We start from the raw sequence: 9,330 nt of genomic DNA, 5'->3' as shown, positions 1-9,330 counted from the left end.
TGTGTATATGACACAACCCGAGGGTTTTGTCGATCCAAAGAAGTCTAGCATGGTATGTGTTGGGGATATTACCACGGGAGGTAAACCGGCCTTATGTAGCCGGGTTGACTCTTTGAAGATTAGAAGCCCATGAATATGGAAGGATGGTGGCGCTTTACAGAAGGCCCAAGGCTCAAAGGCGGGTTACGGCCTGTAAATGTAAACCGACCTAGTCATGTAACTTGTATTGTAAGGTAGGAAGAGTAGAGACCGAACCGGACACGTTTATGATCCAGCTTCGGGACTCTGTAGCCCGGCGGGCGTCATCCTATGAATATAAAGGGACGACCCGGCGTCATCCTCGAAGGCTTTTACCTTCCTCGAAGGGGCCAAACTAGTATAAAACTCCCCGTGTCCCCTTGTCCGGTTTAACCCCTTTAAGCTAACCCGTAGCGATGGCTCCACGACTAAGTCCCTTCACAAGGACATCTGCCGTGAAAAACCCACGACAGTTGGCGCCCACCATGGGGCTATCGCACGATGGTTTTGAGTTCTTGAAGGGCAGCTTTGATGGACTTAAGGGATACGCTGTGGGCCGGATGACGAAGAGTCATCGCGGCAAGCTCTACATCGACAACGTAGGATGGGGTCCCGAGGCCGATTCAATCTAATACGGGTACCGGGTCCCCTTTGGTGGGATTCACGTCTTCATCGGCAAGATCGGTGAACCGGCCCCTGAGCCGGACATCTGCACCGACATCATCGAAACGGCTCGGCGTGCAAGTTCTTCGCCGGTTCAGCCCGAGGCAAGGCATGTGTTCGTGGGTGTCATCCATGGATCGAGGTACGAGGACGGGCCGGTGTCCGATGGAGAGACCGTGGTCTGTTCTGATGACGAGTCCTCTGGAGAGACCGAATCACTTTACTAGTTGCAGGACGGCCGGATTGATGGAGGATCCGAGGGTAACAGTATTCCGGATTCCCCTGATTTGCCAAACTGGGCCGCCATCTTCATGGCCGACACACAATCAGCACCTCATTCATCTACCGCCGCGGCAATGCTCTCCGGTTCAACAACGGCCACACCAACAGGGGCAGGAAGCTCAGCGCCACCTCCAGCCCAAGTCCTGTCTGATTTGTTCGACGCTTTGGCAACGTTGATGGCCGCAGAGGTGGATGCAGCAGCCAGGGATCAGCACAATGTGGAGATTGCAAAGCTGAAAGATCAGATAGCCCAGGCTAAAGAGGACCTGGCGACAGAAAATGCCAGGATGGCTACAGAGCGGGCTGAATTGGAAGCACAGGCCTACCGGATTAGGCTGGATCCGAATGCTTCAGAGGAAGTCATGAGAAGAAGGTACCGATCACGTCTCCCGTCGGTTTATGAGACGCAAAATCTCTTCAACACACCAGGAGCAAGAGCTGGTAACCAACCCATACTAAATCGGGCGGAGGCGCCGGGGACAGGGGCACCGGTTCAACCGCGCCCGATGGACCCGCCTCGCCAGAACAACGTTGTGCCACAGTATGTACCAACACCTCCGGGGCATTATTCCAACCCGTTGGACAACATTGTGGCTGCCGCTTCACGCCTAGCGGCCCTCCCAACCGACGGTGAGTCACCAGTTGCGGTGGAAGCACGTCGGACCAGGGATCTCCTTCAAACAGCACTAAATCAACAGCAGGCGTATTCACACAGTCGTGAGAGGATTCATTCCACTCCCCATCCAAGCCGGAGCTATAGCAGACATGTGGAGGACGAACCGGCCGTGTCCAGTAGTGCACATCGCCGAAATTCACCATGAGGAAACAACCCAGCGGGGGAGGCGCTAATGCGCAGGATGTTGTGGACCATGGCCGCGCACGTTGGGAGGCCGAGTTGACAGCTCGACACGGAACACGACAACATACTCCGGTTCACCCTACGGCCTCAGTGGAGCCAGGTGTGGTGTTCAGTTCCTTAGGGGTGCCATGTCTTACCCCCGCTTTGCGCAATGTGAGACTGCCCAAGGATTTCAAGGGACCTCGTAAGGTATCAAATTACACCGCCGATTTGCAACCAGAGGCGTGGGTGGAGAGCTATGAGATGGCAATGGAGATGTTAGATGTGGATGAGGTAGTGTGTGCTAAATATTTCACCATGATGTTGGAAGGAACAGCTCGCACTTGGTTGAAAAGCTTACCAACCAATTCTGTCAGATCGTGGGCTGAGTTAAAGCACCGGTTTATCCAGAAGTTCAAAGATACTTGTAAGCAGCCGATGTCAATCGTGGATTTGGCCGCTTGTGTCCAAGAGGAAGGGGAGTCCACGACCCATTGGGTCAAATGGGTCTCAGCGATTTTGCATTCATCAGATCGTATCAATGCAGACACTGCAGTGTTAACATTGGAGGGCAATTGCCGTTTCTTACCACTCAAACAGAAGTTGGGAAGACTCAAACGTCACTGCAATGATATGTCAACGCTCATGGCCGCTTTGGTTAAATACGCTGATTCAGATAATACCAAGGACCCGGACTCAGAGGAGGATAAACTGGGGAAAGGTAAGAAGAACGGCAATGCCAAGGGTCAGCAGCATAATCCGGCAGGCCATGCAAACGGCGGTAAGCGCAAGGCCGACATCAGCTTGGACTTTTTTGCTAACACCAATGCATAGGAGAATGGCCAGCGCCGTAATGGCAAGCAGCCCTAGAGGGGCGGAGGTTCAGGCCCCAATTTGGAGCGCCTGTTAAATCAGCCCTGTCCAAAGCATGGATCAAAGGAGAAGCCAACATCACATCTTTGGAAGGACTGTTATATCATGCGGGATTTCAAGAATTCCAATATGTTCCAGTATGATAACAACCCGCCCGGTGGTTCAGGAGGAGGTTTCCATGGGCCGGGCTACGGAGGTGGCGGTTCCGGTTTAGGATTTCAAGGCAACCAAACCGGACACATCAATCAAGGGTACCAAAGTAACCAGGGAGGTTACAACCATCAGGGGAATCAGCAGCAGTCGGGTTATCAGAGCAATCCCAAGCAGCTAAATAGCGGGCAATATCATGTCTTCACTACTAGTTTGTGTAAGCGTGATCAGAAGCTTCACAAAAGGGCAGTAAACTCTGTTGAACCAGCAGTACCTCAGTATTTACGCTGGTCTGAGCAACCTATTCTGTGGAGTAGAGAGGATCACCCACCCCGGGTTGACAATCCAGGTCAGTTGGCCCTGGTAGTAGCCCCTCAAGTTGGGGGATACAAGTTTACCAAAGTACTCATGGATGGGGAAGTAGCATCAACATTTTATATTATGATACATTCCGCCGTATGGGGTTGACAGATAAGAATCTTAAACCGTCGAATACGGTCTTTCATGGTGTGGTGCCTGGTAAGTCTGCATATCCTGTTGGCAAGATAGCTTTGGAGGTAGCTTTTGGAGATGACTATGATTCAAGGTCAGAAACATTGACATTTGAGGTGGTAAAGATCAAAAATCCGTACCACGCCTTGTTTGGGCGGCCGACCTACGCTAAATTCATGGCAAGGCCGTGTTATGTTTATCTACAGCTTAAAATGCCAGGTCATAAGGGGACTATCACAGTACATGGAAGCAAAAAGATTGCTTTGGAGTGTGAGGAAGGTGATGCGGCTTATGCTGAGTCGGTTTGTGCCACGGAGGAGTTGAAATTCTATAAGGAGCAAGTTGATCCGGCAGACATGAACTTTTTGAAAAAGCTGACTACGGAACATGATCCGCGGCTGAAGTTCAAGTCGGCTATAGACACTAAGATGGTTGACTTTGTTCCTGGCGATTCATCCAAACAGTTCAGCATCAGCGCTAACCTAGATCCCAAATAGGAAAGCACGCTCATCGAGTTCATCCGTGAGATTCAGGACATCTTTGCATGGAAACCTTCTGACATGCCAGGTGTACCGAGGGAACTTGCTGAGCACACACTCAACATTGATCCTAAGTTTAAACTGGTCCGGCAGTTCCTCCGCCGCTTCAATGAAGAAAGACGTAAGGCTATCGGTGAAGAGGTAGCCCGTCTGTTGGCCGCAGGGTTTATTATCGAGGTTTTTCATCCAAAGTGGTTAGCTAATCCGGTGCTGGTTCTTAAGAAAAACGACACTTGGCGCATGTGTGTGGACTACACAGATTTAAACAAGGCTTGCCTTGCAGACCCCTTTGCTCTCCCTCGCATTGATCAGATAATTGATGCTACGGCGGGTTGTGACTGTTTGTGTTTTCTGGATGCTTACTCTGGTTATCATCAGATCAAAATGGCGGTTAAGGACCAGGAGAAGACAACTTTCACAACTCCCTTTGGAGCCTTCTGCTATGTTTCCATGCCTTTTTGACTCAAGAGTGCCCAGGCAGCTTACCAACGATGTGTTCAGAATTGCCTTCATAAACAAATTGGGCGCAATGTTCATGCATATGTGGATGATATTGTGGTAAAGTCCAGAAAGGAGGAAACGTTGATAGAGGATTTAAGAGAAACCTTTGACAATCTCCGGATTTACAAGATGATGCTCAATCCGGAGAAGTGTGTCTTTGGTGTCCCGGCAGGCAAGCTCTTGGGTTTTTTGGTGTCAAACAGAGGCATTGAGGCTAATCCAGAAAAATTGCAGCAATTACATCCATGGCTAAACCGGCGTGTATCAACGATGTTCAACGTCTGGCCGGTCGGATTACAGCCTTGAGCCGGTTTATCAGTCGCCTTGGAGAGAAGGCCATCCCCTTATATCAGATGCTCAAGAAAACAGATAACTTTGTCTGGAGTGAGGCAGCTGATAAAGCGTTCGAGGATCTGAAGAGGCAGCTAGCTGAACCGCCCGTGCTTGCAGCGCCGATCGATAAAGAGCCATTATTATTATATGTGGCTGCTAATGCCCGGGCTGTTAGCATAGCCATCGTGGTAGTGCGCAAGGAGCTTGGCAAGGAATATCCAATTCAACGGCCGGTTTATTATATCAGCGAGGTGCTCATTGAGTCAAAGCAGAGGTATCCACATTGGCAAAAACTGGTGTATGGAGTATTTATGGCAAGCCGGAAGCTTAAACATTATTTTCAGGGCCATCCCATCATAGTGGTCAGCTCAGTTCCTCTGGGCGATATCATTCAAAACAGAGAGGCAACTGGCTGGATTGCCAAGTGGGCTATTGAGCTTGGACCTCATGGGCTCAAATATATACCCCGCACGGCGATCAAATCCCAGGCACTCGTGGACTTCATCAATGATTGGACGAAGTTACAAGCGCCTGAAGAGAAACCAGATAATACATATTGGACTATTCATTTTGATGGATCCAGATAGTTGGAGGGCTCGGGGGCTGGAGTCATACTAACTTCCCCACGAGGTGACATGTTTTGTTATGTCCCCCGTTTAATGTTCCCTTGTACTAACAATGCAGCTGAATATGAGGCTTTGCTCCACGGTCTTTGGATGGCTAAAGAGATGAATTTGAGCCGGGTTAAGTGCTTCGGCGATTCAGATCTAGTGGCTCAACAGGTGTCTGGCACTTGGGACTCTAAGGACCCACTCATGGCTGCATATCGGCAAGAGGTGGACGCAGTGGCTGGTCACTTTAAGGGTTATCAGGTGGACCATATAGACCGGCGGAAGAATGAAGCGGTGGATGCTTTAAGTTGTCTTGGTTCCTAGCGTAAACCGGTCCCGCCCAATGTCTTTCTTGATGTGTTGCATAATCCGTCAGTCAAGGTGCCAACCGAAGAAGATTTGGCTATTCCTGATCCGGAGGTTCAGTTGGTGGCAGCTCTGCATGCCATACCGGATTGGACGATCCCATATCTGGCTTACATGAACCGGGGCGAGTTACCAAACGATGAAACGTTGGCCAGACAGATAATCCGGCGTTCAAAGTCCATGACCATACTCAACGGGGAGTTACATCGTTACAGTGTTTCCGGAGTAATTCAGCACTGTGTTTCTCCTCAAGAAGGTTGTGAGATTTTGCGAGAAATCCATGAAGGGGATTGCGGTCACCACGCCGGGTCAAAGTCTTTGGTTGCCAAAGCTTTTCGCCATGGTTTTTACTGGTTGACGGCGCATGCTGATGTGGAGGATTTAGTCAATAGATGTGATGGATGTCAAAAATTTGCCCGCTGTGCGCATGTTCCGGCTCAAGAATTGCGGATGATTCCAATTACGTGGCCGTTTGCAACTTGGGGGCTTGATATGGTTGGACCCTTCAAGCGCTCTAAGGAGAAAAAGACCCACCTGTTAGTAGCAGTTGATAAATTCACTAAATGGGTGGAGGCAGAGCCAGTCAGCAAGTGTGATGCAGCTATGGCGGTTCAATTCATCAAGAAGGTGATATTCCGGTTTGGGTTTCCACACAACATTATAACAGATAATGGCACTAACTTGTCAAAAGGGGAGATGGAAGAATTTTTTCAACATGAGCACATCCGGCTCGATCTAGCGTCGGTGGCTCACCCCCAATCTAATGGTCAGGCAGACAGGGCAAATCAAGAAATTCTACGGGGTATCAAACCCAGACTTATGGTTCCCTTAAAGCGGACGCCGGGTTGTTGGGTTGAGGAGCTACCTTCTGTGTTATGGAGCATCAACACCACACCCAATAGGTCTACGGGTTACACACTTTTCTTCATGGTCTATGGAGCGGAGGCCGTTCTTCCTAGTGACATCCGTCACGATTCGCCCCGTGTGACAGCTTATGTTGAAGCTGATAATGAGAAGGCACGTCAGGATTCTCTGGACCTGTTGGATGAAGAGCGTGATCTTGTAGTAGCACGGTCAGCGATTTATCAACAAGATCTCTGATGTTATCACAACCGTCGGGTTAAAACCAGAACCTTTCAAGAAGGCGATTTGGTGCTCCAGCTCATCCAGGATCAGACTGATATGCACAAGTTATCCCCACCTTGGGAAGGACCCTTTGTGGTCAGCAAAAATCTGCACAATGGGTCTTACTACCTCATTGATGTTCGAGAGCATAAAGACTCACGCCAATCGGAGGAGGAGACCAAGCGGCCATGGAACATAGCTCTTCTTCGGCCTTACTATACTTGTGCCATAGGCTCTTCCTATGTACATATTTATGATAATGTATATATTATATAATAAACCGGAGCCTCCATTAAAGCGGGGTCTCTGTTCTTTTTACGTCATGTGTGTGCTCACAAGAGTTTCTACTGACAAAGCGGAGTTTTTTGTTAAACCGGTCTCTACAGCCGCATGGATATAAAGAATATCACTAGGGGGATTGGTCATATCTGAACCATAGCTACACCTCTTGATCGGTTTGAAACGACAAAGGGATATCACTAGGGGGCTTGGTTGTTATCACACCACAGCTACACCTCTTGATAGGCGTTTAGTCAGAAAGGAAATTATGTGGGGCCAAAGAGAGTGTTGCACAAAGCACAAACTCAAACATGGGCACCCACTGAGCACAACTCACAAAGTTACTTGGGGGCTCTTTGTGCAAAGCAACAAAGAGTTTGAAAGGACCCTCGTAATTGGCTATCAAGCCACGGCTTGGAAGCCTAGTGTATTCACCTAAAAACCCGGGTTAACCTGCCTTCATCAAGTAAGCCACTCCTGTCCAGGTAATCCTGGTATGACCCATCGAACGTTTGACATGTCAATCTTTTATAGACCCTGAACTTGTTAAAGTTAAAACGATGATTGGTTAATTGGAGGCCCATCTTAAAAGGCTTTGTTAAATGGTTTAACTCAGAGGCCGGGCAGCCCATGAAAAGCCTCGATTTGGAGCCTAGCAGCTCGTAAAAAGCCTTGCATATTTTCCTGTTTGAATTTTGTTTGTTGAAATTCATAAGTATTTTTGATAAACCGGTGTCCTTGACCCGGCTTGCTTTTCAACTATAAACCGGTGTTTACTGACCCGGTCTGGTTTGACTAAATCACCAGTGTTATAAAGAAAACCCGGTAGTTATCCCGGTCCGGTTTAATATATAAACCAGCAGTATAGAGATGAGGTTATCAATGCTCCGGATTGGTATTTACACCTTTGCCGTATACACCGTTGGTCGACCAATGAGGTATGTTATGTATACTGCTTTTTGTACAAGCACTTTGATTATTTCATCTATGTCCTGTATACTTCCTGGGTATATTGACCAGTCTAGCGGTAAACCGCTAGACACTTTTAAGTTGTTAAACCCAGGAACACAATTCATCATGGGTTATGCATAAATATATCCCAAAGGGTGGCACAAGTTGTCATGAGGCATTACAAAACATGCTCGATGGCATGTCAAATAAAGGAGTTTTTAGCTATCCTGTTACAAGAAGCCTTCAAACGGCTCCAATGGCATAATTGTTTCTCACAAGATCGGCACACGGTGGACAGTAAACCGGCGACCGGTTTAGGATGCTTCGTCTAGACGGTTTGATGGTTGAGGGTCAGTCGGTGTGGGCACTTCTTCATCCCTCCCTAGACGCTGGAAATCAACCGTTAACCAATCGATTCCAGTTAAATCTTGAAACATAGCTTCTTCATGGATAAGATTGGAGGGGTTAATATCAGGAGCATAAGTGTGCTTACGGATCAGAGGCACAAGTTCTTCAACTTCATGGATGTCGGTCGGCTGCCTTTTCCCCTCCGCATTGTAAAACGGTTGAAAATGGGACAAATCTGTATCATCGGCCAACTTGCTGGCTGCTGGCCGCATCTGTTTGGTCAGCCGCCGGAGATCATCATTGTCAAAATTGGAACCATCTTCTTTAACACCTGGGTATCCTTTGATGATGTCTTCCGCTTCAAGATCTGGAATCCAGGCTTTTGCTCGAATAAGTGCAGTTAAAGCGCCGGCTCTGGCAGCTGCTTTCTTCAACTCGGCGATGCGGGCTGGTAACATGGCCAACTTCTCAAGAGTTTCTTTAATCAAAGTGGGAGCCGGTTTGTTATAAGCTGCCGTGAAAATAGCCCGCTGAGACCCAGAGTACAGCTGTTCGATCAATGTGTATGCCGCTTTGAGTTTCATCCACATATCTGTGCCAAGATGAGTGATCCGGGTACCTGCCAAAGATTTTTATCAACATTTTTGTCAGTTATAAGGTTCGTCAAATTATGTAACACACATAAAAGCAGGTACTTACCAGAGATAGCAGAGGTCATAGCATTGATTTGGTGTTTCAAACTGGCTAGTTCATCTACCACTGGCTTCAGGGCTGCCTCGACGTCTACAGCTCTTTTGGTTAAATCGGATTTCTCGATTTCCCAGTCAGCACGATCTTTGTTGAAAGATTCTTTCAACGTTTCCATCACGGCCAGGGCCTGGGTCAGCTCCTCTTTGGCTTTTTCAGCCTCAGCTTGTTGTGACTTCACATTTTCTTGCAAATCAGAATTTTGGGCATCTTT

Source organism: Triticum urartu, chromosome 4A, assembly GCF_056163025.1.
Source record: "Triticum urartu cultivar PI428250 chromosome 4A, HENAU_Tu73, whole genome shotgun sequence".
Taxonomy (NCBI): Eukaryota; Viridiplantae; Streptophyta; class Magnoliopsida; order Poales; family Poaceae; genus Triticum; species Triticum urartu.
Note: the sequence above shows the minus strand (reverse complement) of the source record.